The following is a 13,125-nucleotide window of genomic DNA, read 5'->3' on the forward strand; positions in this document are numbered from 1 at the left end:
TGGATGTGTCAGGCCAATCTCAAGCTTGGAGGCCAGTTCCTTGAATACCTGGCCGGTGAACTCCATCCCGTTGTCGGAGTGGATCTTCAGGGGGCATCCGAACGTGGCCAGGTGGCGGTGCAGCAGGGCTTCAGCCACCGTGAGGGTGCGCTTGTTGGGGATGGCGTAGAGGCTAACAAACCGGCTGAACCCATCCTGACAGGTGAGGATATAGCGGTTTCCAGCTGGGGTCTCTGGCAGCGGCCCCACCAGGTCAATAAACAGGACTTGCTGTGGATACCCCTGGCGGGAGGGCACATGTATTCCTAGCTTCAACCTCTCCTTGGTAACCTTCTGGACACACTCAGGGCAGGTTTGAACCATCAGGCGGACGTCATGGGACAGGTTGGGCCACCAGAAATGCATGGCGACGCGGGCAATAGTAGCGTCCATTCCAAAGTGCCCGGCCATGGGGGTCCCATGGGCTAAGAAAAACGCGTCCTGCTGGAGGGCCGAAGGCAGCAGGTATCTGGTTCTTTCTCCTGTCAGGGTCTGGTCAGTGGTGGTGAGGCAGCCATGCTCGTCAAGTCCCAGGGCTGCGAAGCGGCTGGCGTACTGCTGCTCGTCTCGTTCCTTGCCGCGCAGCTCAGCCTTAGTTGGGGCTCTGCCGTCGGCCACCCACTGGAGGACACGGAGCAGGAGAGGGTCCTGTGTCTGGGCTTCTAACACTCTAGCCGGGTCCAGCCGTGCGGCAGGGGGCCGACCAGCTGCGGACTCCCCTAGCTGGCAGAGGTTGTGGATGTACTCAGCTTGCTCTGCTAATTCTCCAGCGGTAGCTGTCGGCATATTGTCGTCCTCCCGGCGGCTGAGGGCGTCGCCGTTGGTGTTCTGGGTGCCAGGACGGTGGCAGACAGTGAAATCTAGGGCCGCTAGCTCCTCCTGCCAGCGAGCCACCATCCCTGTGGATGTGTTCAGCGACTTCATCTGTAGCAAGGCTGAGGAATCAGTGTTAATCTGGAAGCTGCGGTAGGACAAGATGCCGTGAAATTTCCGAATTCCATACATAATGGCGGCCATCTCTCCCTTCCAGGACGGGTAGCGAGTCTCGGGGTCGGTTGTCTTGCGCCCCATGGCGGCAATCAGTCTCTCCTTGCCGTCCTGGCATTGACTCAGGAAGGCAGAGATGGCGCGGCTGCTGAAGTCTGTGGTGAGCTGGAACACCGCCGGCAAGTCAAACCTAGGCGGCGCTCGGATGGGGGCTTGGCGGAACTTGTCCTTGAGCTGTAGCAGCTGGGCTTCCATCTCAGGCGTCCAGGCCAGGGTCTTGGCCGTCTTCTGCCGATTCATCTCGTAGGTGAGGTCAGCATACTCTGGGATGAACAGGCGGTAGTATCCAAAGAACCCCAGGAGCGCCAGCAAGTCCTTGGGGGTGCTGGGGGCCGGCCAGTCCAGGATACGGTTAATGTAATCCTCTTGCATGGCTATCCCCTCACAGCTGAGGGTGTGGCCCAGATAATCCACCTTGGCTCGAAACAGTTTGGTCTTAGCTGGCTTGAGACGGATTCCTCCCCTGCGGTGGGCTTCCAAGACCTCCCGGAGCCTAGCCAGGTGGGCCCAGGTATCCTGGTGAAAGGTCAGGACATCGTCAAGATATGACTGGAGGTTGGCCGTACCTAGTGGATTTAGGACCCCTGCAATGAATCTGGAGTAGACAGACGGTGCCGTAGCAAGGCCAAAGGGCATCCTTTTCCATTGGTACAAGCCCCTGGGGGTGGTGAAGGCGGTGCAGGGCCGGCTGTCCTCAGACACACGGATGGTGTAGTACGCGGCCACCGCGTCTAAGGCACTGTAGACGCGGTGTCCTCCCGCTCGTTCTACCAACTGCTGGATCCTGGGCAAAGGGTAGCTATCCAGTTCCAGGCACTTGTTGAGGGCTCTGTAGTCGACAGCCCAGCGGGTGCTCCCGTCCTTCTTCTTGATGGGCACCAGGGGGCTGCTCCAGGCGGAGTCTGAAGGCTCTATGACTCCCTCTTGTAGCCAGGTGTCCAGTTGTTTCTCCAGCTCAGCCTCCTGCCGCGGGTTCAGATCCCTAAATCTCTGGCGGATCAGCTGGGTCCCTGGTTTGAGGCGCAGCTGCAGCTCTACTACATCAGTGCAGCCGGGGGTAGAGTTGGAGAAGACGTCCCTGTATTCTGATAACATGGTCCAAACCTCCTTCTTGAGCAGGGGGTCCTTACGCAGAAACTCGTTCTCCTCCATTTCAAGGGCCTCCCACAGTTCCTGCATATCTGGGGGCTCAACAGGCTCTTGGAACGAGTGGAGACAAGGGGGAGGCTTATCAGAAACCTCTAAAATGTCAGGCTTGACCAGCTCCCCAGCCACGGGGAGGCCAGCGTCCAGCAGGAGGGGCGTCTCCCCTTCATTTACCACCAGTACTCGAAACACGCTGGCGGAGCCAGGCCTATGGGCATACAGGCCTTCTGGGATGACAAGATCCTCCCCAAACCTCTGTTCTGGGGCAGCTAGTTGGATGGCATCCTTAGTACGGTGCCCTACTAATTCAACCGGGACAGCCATGACACCGCGGCCAGGCAAGACCACCCGCTTGGCCGTGCGGAGTTGGGGTGGCTGGCCATCAGTTGGAGTGACAGCGCTTAGCCTATACGTGGCTGGCGCGGGGTCAGCTTCGGCTCCGGGACCCGCCGGCCGCGACTTGACGGGCTCGGCCTCGGGAGGGGCTGGCGTGTCGGAGCCAGGTGTGGCTCCAAGGGCGTCCGGCCACGATTTGACGGGCTCGGCGCTAGGAGAGGCGGGGGCGCTGGGGCCAGCCTGGGCTCCGTGGGCGTCCGGAAGCGACTTGACGGGCTCGGCGCTAGGAGAGGCTGAGGCAGCGGAGCCATGCGTGGCTCCGGAGGCGGCCAGCCACGACTTGACGGGCATGGCGCCGGGAGAGGCTGATTCCTGGGAGTTGAGTGTGGCTCCGGGTGCACCAGACCGCGACTTGACGGGTCTGGACTCGGACTTGGCTGGCTGACTGGCTGGGGGTCCCAGGTAGAGGGGGCCAGGTGGACACGGCTGGCCATTGATGAAGGTGTCGGCGGAGAAGATTGGTTCTGGAGGGCTGGCAATCTCAGGAAACGTTGTTGGCAGGTTCTCCAGCGGCACCTTGGGCACTGGGGGCAACCCCATGGCTAGCAGGTTGGTCCCCCTATGGGCGTTTAGCGCAGTATCCACCCAGTGCGTGCCTTTCTCGACTACACGCGGCGGCTCTGGAAGTGGGCCTGGCAGAGGCCCCTCATAACTCAGCTCTATCTCGGCGGTCTCCTGGTCGATGGGGACGCCGCGGAGTGGGATGAACTCCCCACGCACCCACAAGCAGGGGGGTTGCATGTCGAAACAGAGCCTAGTTCCGAACTCCTTGAGAAAATACCCTCCTAGGTTCAGAGGGTGTGAGAGGTTCCGTACCACAGTCACGTGGTACAGATGGAGGATAAGGGTGTGTGAGACTGCCATATATAATTCTTTTAATTTTCCTATTACCTGGAGGGGCTGGCCTTCCTCGTTAGCAGTCAGGATTTGGGTGTTGTCTGGAACCAACATGCGTTGCACGCCCATTGCGTGCATGAGATGTTCAGAAATTACAGCAGACCCTGGTACACGGTTGCCAGAATCGACCATGGCATCAACCTGTACGTGCTGGGCAGGGTCAGGAGTGGGAAACCTCACCCTGATATGGCAGGGGAAGTGGAGGTCCTGCCCTTGAGACAAGGGTTGCCTCCCTTTCGGCTGGGGTTGGCAGAAACTTCGGTGGTGGCCGAACCGCAGCTATGGTAGTATCGCTTACCATGGTGGCTTAGGCTGTAGCTTTGAATCACTAGAGCTTATCAATTATCACTGGGTCAACAATTTTATATTTCTTTTTATCACTTGGTTGACATTTATGCACACTTATGTGTTGTTATCACTAGGAGCTCTAGGTGTGATTCTGGAAGCACTGGCAGCAGGGAATGTCCGTCCTGCAAGGTTCAGAGGGGTAACGGCGGCAGGGAATGTCCCGTCCTGCAGCGCCGCTGGTTCGAATCCGAAAGATGGCGGCAGGGAATGGCCCGTCCTACAGCGCCTCGGGTTCGAATCCTGGGAGGCAGCGGCAGGGAATGTCCCGTCCTGCTGTGCCTGTGGCTCAAATTCTGCTGTCCGTCGCAGTGGTAGGCCTTACTTGTGTGCTGAAGCTTCGCAGCCACACATTGCCTTCTCAGGGAGATCAGCACCTAGCTGTCCGTCTCGTAGGTTTGGCCTGGGTGTCCTGGGGCTTGTCCCAGCTACACTTGCCAATTTAGACTCAGTTCTGTAGCCGTTTGAGCTAAATTATCCGATTACCGTGGCTGCGCACCTAGCGCTACTCCTACACGGTCCGGAAAAAGCGTCGTAACTGGCGCTTTTAGCAGGCTAAATCTGCCAAAGGCCCACATATTGCGTTCAAAATGATGGAAATTGGACCTAAAAAGGCCGTCTCACGGGTCAGTTGGCTTCTCAGTTGGCGGCTGATTGTCCCCTTACTTGCCAAAGGGTCCAATCAGAGGTAGAATAGGCTATTTTCTGTAAGGCTCGATTGAAACACGCTGACACCAAGATGTGGTAAGCCGAACGTTTCAGCTCACAGGGTTGCGAGTTCGAGTCCAACGAGCCTTAGCCTTGAATTATTCTACCAAAAACAAACTAGCAGGATTTAGTCATACAGAAATTATATATTTAACTGAATAATATTTACAATGAATGTTTACTATTTATATACAACAGATTATAACAATGGTTAGGTTTGAAGGGGGTGTGGGGACACAAGGGCTTAGCCCCACGGCGGTAGACAGGCTGCGGGGGCAGCCATGGTAAAAGGGGAGGCAGCGCCTCCCGGTTATATAATTGCGTGAGGGGCGCGTGATAGCTGCGTGTTTGTGCCCCTCCCCATACTTAGGCAGGCCAGTTTGACCGCTGGATAGCGGGGTCACCGTCGGTCATGAGGTGAATGGTGATATAATGGGGATTAGTGCAGAGGGCTTGTTATGATAAGTCACTGCATAGCAATTCTGTAAACTGCCCGTCCGTCTGGTTGTCGTATTACCACACACGCAACTGCTCGCCGCTGGTAAGGTGATGGGTTCGAATCTCGGCCAAAACCATGCCATTGCGAGAGACATTAAAAACCTACTGCTGTTATACCAGGGACAAGGGAAGGCTATTCTGGCAAACAATGCTTTAGAGCTGATTTCATAGATTTCCAGTTTAAACTAGATGATGAGATTAAGCAACTTTTGGCAGAATTTGACAAGAATCTAACGCATTATTTTGTCAGTTTTTGCTTAATTTACTATAAGCCATTCAAAAATGATTTTCAGAGATTAGTACTATGTTCATTTTTGAGATAAATGAACAGAGAGTAAGCTTTTTACACTATTTAGATATTTTATCTAAATCATAGACTACTCGTAAATTATAGGTTAAATAGTGAATATAATTTATTGAAAATCCAAACAGTGGATAGCTGTAATACTTTGAAACATATTTCAGATTGTTTAAACAATTATCCCATTTAAAAATTAAAAAGAAAAAAAGTTTTTGCGACACCTAGCAATAAAGTTTTGAACTATATAACTATGCTTTTCCAAATCAAACATTTTATAATTTTTGTTGTGGTTTAATTTTGTATTTCTCGACAACATCTTGCCCCTAATTGCGAAACAAGTTGCCTAGTGGAGCACAGAATCCTCCTTTCCCTACCATTAATTTTAAAACAAACTGTAAACGATCAAAGGGGCGGGAGTGCTTTAGGTATAGCATTAAGGAAACCAGCAGATATAATTTAAATATGGGGGGGGGGGGGGGGGGGATCAGTGCTTCATAGGCAACTTTGTTGTAAGGCACCAATATATGTTTTTTTATGTTTATTTTAAATTAGGTTGATCGTCAAATAGATTTAGTATTGTATGATTTATGGTTATTATTTTTTAAAAGCAAAGCTTTTCCATGATTAGGGTCGGTCCGTGCGTCCATCTGTACGTCCATCCGTTACAGTTAACTTTGTTTGTTAATTTAAAAAGGTTAGAATTGTCCTATCGATTTCAAGCTTTACATGCTAATTCCCATAGCAGTTAGGTACGATTTAGAAAGAGCAGCAATTAAGTATGTTAAAATTATCCTAGTCATCTAATTTTTTTGAATTCTGATTCGTATTACAACAAAATACATAAGCAAAGCATCTCTAAAATCAAGTCCTAAAAACGTCAGTATGTTCTAAAACCGTAACATGTATTTAATTAGTTTTGCAACAAATTTACTTACAATTTTGTAAAGACATATGCATTAATATTCAGTTTATTCAGTTCTGACAATGTTAATGTCCATTTGTCTTTCCATTTCAGAGCTTCGCTTTTATGAATGTTGTCATCCTTGTTTTAATAAGAAATGAACAATGAATTTTATTTTTAACTTTAAAGTAAGATGTTTTTAGTTATTAAATCAATTTGAAACTTATGCCTAAACTTGCTCTAAGGGGTTAATTGTGGTGTTTAAAAATGAGTCGAAGAAAAATTTGTCAAAATATTTTGTTTTTTGTCTTTAAACAGTAACAAATTTTATGGATAAGAAAAAAATTTAAAGATTTTAATTTTAGGAAATATTTAAAAATATTTTTTTAATCTCCCTACATCTGACTTGTTTAGTAAGATGTTTTTATGAATCCGTCTGCTATTTTATTATCTAATAGTGTACACTATTCTCATGAGGTTTAGTGAATTACTCTTATGAATACCCTTATGTATTATACTAAGAGCCCTTTTTTGTAATAGTTGCACCATTCATAACATTACATACTTGGTGAGGTTTCGTGATAAATTGGCATGAATTTAATAGAATTGTTTGTCAGACAGACATTCCCTTGTCCCTGCTGTTATACCAGATGTGAAACAATAAAAGTAAGAATAGGGGGAATAGCTAGGACTAAACAGTTGCAACTCATTAACATACACAGTAAAGACTTCCAGACAAACGTCATGAAATGAAAAGGTTGGTTATGTTCAATAGTTGGGATTTAGTTATTTGTTATTAACTAAAGGTATTTCAAATTAATTACTTTTAATGATAACTGGAAATATTTTAATATCAAAATACATCATTATTTTTTTGCTAAAAAAATAAAAGAACACTTGTTTAAATGCATTAACTTATATTTACCATGGCGAGTCATTTTAACCTCTACAGGTTTCCAACATATGCGTCCTTGTTGATATTATTCGAAATTGTATAGAATTTCATTTTGGATAAAAGTTTTTATAATTAGATTAGAAAGAAATTTAAAGAAAGAGTTAGCTTTTCCTCCCTAACTTTATCAAAAAAGAAAAATTGTTAGTTTAATTAACTTATAACCCTTTAACCACCCCCCCCCCACACCCTCAAAAAACATGAGCTATATTGTGTAGCTTTTCACATATAAGGTCATGTATCGTTCTTTATCCTATCCCCAGATTTCTAAAATGATATATGAAAAAAGGGCAATAAAGTCCAGAAGTGACAATCGATAATATTTTGAAAAATGGTTCTTATTTTAATATGTTTCAGTTCGAATGGAATAAAACTATAAACTATTTTTAACCGGCCTCAAATTAAATATTCATTCCTTAAGAAACAGATATAAATCTAATAATGGCATTTTACAAGCTATATACCTATTCTATTCATGCATTTCAAATTAAAATTCAGGGGCGCTGTACTTGAATAGACAGAGAAGGAAAGAAAATCGCATAAAAAAATAGCCCAAAACTAAAATCTTAAAATAAAATAGACCAAAGTGAACACCTAAATTGGTTCAGTAGTTCAAAAAAAACCTTAATCCTATTTAATAAGGTAGTAAACTTTTTTTGTCTGAGTGAAGGATCTCGCCAACCGCTGAAACGATATGGTTTTTCCTTTACAATGACGCTTTTTATAGGTCCATGGATGGTTTTTAACTATTTTGAAGCTACACTGTAAAGGATAACCATATCGGTTCAGCAGTTAGCGATATCCGTAGGTACAAACAAACAGACAGACATCGTTCTACTTTTTACTATAAATATTTCGTAAATTAGCAGTAATTTGGTAGTGTTTAGACAATGTAGTTTATTATAAAAAAAACAACAATAAAATTTTTTGGCAGGTTAAACGTAAATACTTTCAGTAACTAAGCAGACTTCCAGACAAATGTCTTGCAATCAAAGGATTAGTTTAAAATCCGTCAAATTGTTTTCAGATTCTTCGAGTGACAGAGGAAATAAATCCTTATAACGGTGGGAAAATTCCTTGGCCTTAAAAAGGTGTCACTCTTTGCAGTTTAAAGTTAAGCTTCCAGGTAAATTTTGTCAATTTCTAAGAATCTATTTTGAAAAGCGAAGCTTTTTCTATAATTAAGATGGTCCATCCGTACGTCCGTCTTTAACGGTTAGCTCTTTTCTTTATCTAACCAGGTTGTAATTGTCCTATCGATTTTAAACTTTGCATGATGATTACTATAACAGTTATTATGTATTTTATCAGTTTTTCAACAAATTTACTTACAATTTTGTGTTGACTTATGTATTAACATTCTGCTTATTCAGTTCTGACACTCTACAAGTGTTAATGTTCACTTATCTTACCATTTCTGAGCTTTTCTTTTTTGGAAGTCATCCTGCTTTATACGGTGTATAAAGTCTGCCTGTTTTGTACAAACTCTCATTTATTTTGATATAGGTTCAGGAACTTTGTTCCTCTTGCCAAATAGACTTGTCTAACAGTGTTTATTTAAAGATCATGATTTTAGTGGGGGAAAAGACAATTATGTCAAAAAATAGGGCAACTCATTATTATATTCAATTTAATTCAACCAAATTGAAAAATAGCCTTACAAACAAGGGAGGGAGGAAATTTGGGATGTTTTTTATACTGGCATTAAGGTTTATAATAACCTTTTCGTATTCGTTTGCATAACAACTTTGGGGACATTTATTAAATTTTGATTGGTTGGTTCATTAAGTTGAGTCAACCACTTATTGTAATCTACAGAAGGATTTAGTTTGTTTATCACCATTGGGGATGCACATAAATTTATCGGCAATTGTCTTATCCCATGAGATCCCTGCTTGCATAGAGAAATTTAAAATACTATAGGGTATTTTAAAATCTCTTTATATTAAGTAATAAAACACATTTTCATATCTACAATGGACAGCAGATAGACAGACAGACGCATAATATGAGGCATTAAGTAGAAGTTCATTAATAAAGTTTTCTTTTTTATTGTCTTGTGTTTTCAATTTGCTTTTTGCAGGTTTTTGGCCAGGACAATTATCTTGTAGTATCTGAGTGTACGAGATTGAAACCTGTAACCAAACTGATAAATAATGAACGCTTTAATGTTATAAGATATTCACTGTGTCAGATAAAAACTATTTATGCACACAAAACAATCATATAAACATTTCTGTATGTTTTTTTTAGCTTGATGTGATTAAAAATAGACATTGCCTTACAAAACGTTTGGTGTTCACAAAACAAGATTTGATAATATACAATTTCGAATGAAGATTGAATGTAGTTTTAAAGCTCTTTTCAAACATTTCAACTTGTATAAAATCTAAACAGGACCATTGGAAAAAATGGATTCTGCTATTTTGGAACCAAACTATCAAAATTTATAAAAAGTTCTCAAAGTTTATGAGCCAACGAATAAGATAACAAACATTACAAAACTTTTGGTGCGAATGTAATTTATAGTATAATGCCCAATAGCCCCCTGATTGGAAAGCTTTCTTAGCAGCATTAATTTTTTTAAAGATTATTTCATATAGAAGCACTGTAAGAAATATTTTCTTCCAATTTAAGGCAAATTCTACACTAGTCCCCAAAGTTTTATTATACGTTTCTTATTCGTTTGCTTAACAACTTTGGTGACTATGAATTTTGAATATTTTGTTCATTAAGTTGAGTGTAAAAACGTTTCAACCACTAATTGCAATCTACAGAAGTGGTAATGTGGTGTGTAATGTTTTGGATGTATATTAGGATATATAAGTTAGAAGGAATTTCAATGTTAGGGGGAGATTTGAAATCTGCATCAAATTTTAAAGATTTTTTTTTTATAAAATTCGCTTTTTGTAAAATTCTTTATCTAAAAGTGGAAATACAATTTAAGTTAATCGATTTTGACCAATAGGATAGGTGGATTAGAAACTACCTGCGCTCTAATTGGGTGAATAATGTACGACAATTAAGCTTCTCCAATCAGAGCGCATATAGTTTTCAATCCACCAATCACAGATAGATTCTAAAGTGCTTGATATTATTAACGGACCAATACTAAACCATACTTCAAACAGCAGCTTAGTAAATCGCATTGTCCCCATATGGGACAAAAGATAAAAGGCAAAAAAATATTTTAGAGTGGCTTTGTTAATAAAACAAGGATGACAACATCCATAAAAGCGAAGCACTGAAACGGTAGGACAAACGGACATTAACACTTGTATAGTGTAATAAATGAATAATCATAATATAAATGTATAAGAGTCAAAGCAAAATTGTAAGTAAATTTGTTGAAAAACTGCTTGATTCAGGATAATGTTTATGGACATACTTACATTTTTAGGACTTGATTATAGAGTTGCTTCGTTTATCAAATTATACTTTGTTGTCCCAGGAATTAATATACCAAAAATCAGATAAAACGGATGATAAGATCACATAAAAATTTGTTGTTAAAAAAGTAAAAAAATCAACATGTTTAAAATGGACGTACGGACATTTTGGTGATGATTATAGAGTTGCTACGCTTTCTAAATCGTACCTAACTACTAAAAGAATCACCATGCAAAATTTGAAATGGATAGGACAATTCTAACATGCCAAAATTAACGAAAAAAGCTATCCGTTACGGACGTACGGACGGACCGACCCTAATTATAGAAAAGCTTCGCTTTTAAAAATATGAAAAATATATAAGTATAATGTACTCCAACTCTTGTAATCCATTGCACATTAGAAATATAGGAATAGTCAGAAGACCAATGAAACAAATTGCAATAAGGCTTCGAACACGATTAATATTGAACAATTGAACCGGTTCATTATCATGCTAAATAATCATGTATAGCATCGTATTTTCTTGATAACCAGGGCCTTCCACGATGTGATAAACAAGAATCATGTATCTTGCATAAATGTTTTTTCTTCAAAAGAGATAACTTGAAAGACTGAAGTGTAAAAAAATATTCAAGGAAGCTTTGTATTGGTATGATTAAAGCTATCGGTTAGGTTAGGCGGGGGCCGAGGTAAAATTCATACCTAAAAGTCAAACAAACAGCCTCCTAAAAATCTAAAGCGTTTTCAATTGAACTGGTAAATTTAATTTTCTGTTAACATATCATGGCATTACTGACTGCACAATGTTACAAAAATAAAGATCTTTAATCTTCTAATGAAAATTTGATGATGACTCTTTTCAAGAAAAAATGGTATAATTACACATATAGTGCATTTAACGATATTTCATGAAAAATTACAATATCCATTTCATAAATATTATCAGTAACCTAATACAAAAAGCTTTAAAAAGATTACTATCACATGTTCAATAAGTATTGATTGTCAAGTAGTATTATTGTTTTGAGTATAAACAACAATTGAGAGCGCTGTACTTTGTAAGCATGTAAAAAATGATTAGTGAGCAAGCAGTGCACTACAAAAAGATAACCATGTTTATGAGTGGAGCAGCAAATTTATCATTTCAATACAATTGTCAATTATTGTAAAATTAAGAAAGTTTTTTTTGGATAAATAACGACTGATAAAAGCAAGATGTAATTTAGATAAGGGGAAATTTTTTTCTCGTATTCATTCGAATCCGGTGGATAGGAACCGGTTCTCATCCATACACCTCGGGCCAAAAAAACTGGTTTTAATCTTATAATTGTACATTCTATATCCACGGAAAGCCGTTTATGATACGATGAAAGAAATAACTATTCTCGTATTCATTCGAATCCGGTGGATAGGAACCGGTACTCATCCATACGAAAAAACTATGTCTAGCATCATATTATATCCAACTTTTTACGAATATAAAAATGTACAATCATAAGATTAAACCAGTTTTTTTAGCCAGTGCCTTCGGCACCTCGGGGCTTAAAAAACTGGTTTTAATCTTATAATTGTACATTGTATATCCGCGGAAATCTGTTTATAATACGATGCGAGAAATAACTATTATTAACCAACAATCTTAAGATTTAGATTAAATATATCCTAAATTTTAATTCTATCCCGTTACCTATGTGAAGCTAAGAAAAGAAGAACTCGAACGTTTTAGTGGAAAGCAGGAAAGACAAAAAAAACTTCCTGCTTTATATTATACCCTTCTTACGGTCATTTATAAATTCCATGTAAAAAATGTATTAATAAATTATGAAATCTACAATGTATTCAACATATGTAATTGTATGTATGTATAGTCTGTGAGAAAGATTGTATGTAAGGCCTTACTCCCAAGAGATGCATTTCTATGGCGTAATGAGTTTACACTTTTAACCATATTTAGTACTACGCAGCTACGCCCTCCTGGAGGCCTCTAGGGGCACTAAAGGTAAGGATTGTAGTAGACCCTATCTTCCTCAAACATTTTATAGAAGCATTTTCTCTTGGGATGGTGATGGTACCCTCTCTCAAAATAGCTAGCAATTGTCCCAAGCCCTAAGATAAGCGGCTGGGGGGGACTCTGACACTGCGGTGCTAATTACCTAATCCTGCGGGAAAATCACCTAACCCAACTTAACCTAATCTAACCTAAAATAATTTATTAAAGCTTCCGTGAAAAAACGACGAAACGCCCCTCAAGATTCGTTGTCACGAAAGGGGCTATACCCCCCAAAAAAATCTAAATATGCTGTGCTTGTTTTGTATATTTATAAAGCTAAAACGTATTTGCAAAAAATATTTATATTGTACTATAGCTAATATAATGCTAAAGTAATGCTAAAATAGTGGAGATTTTTTAGAGTAGTTCGACTATAGAAATTACGATCATATTTACTGACATTTCCAGAGCTCGGTAACATTGCATCGAATTTAGTCACAAATTTTAACCTG

This window comes from Acartia tonsa, chromosome 7 (genome assembly GCF_053477335.1).
Source record: "Acartia tonsa isolate MP-2025a chromosome 7, ASM5347733v1, whole genome shotgun sequence".
NCBI classification, from domain to species: Eukaryota; Metazoa; Arthropoda; class Copepoda; order Calanoida; family Acartiidae; genus Acartia; species Acartia tonsa.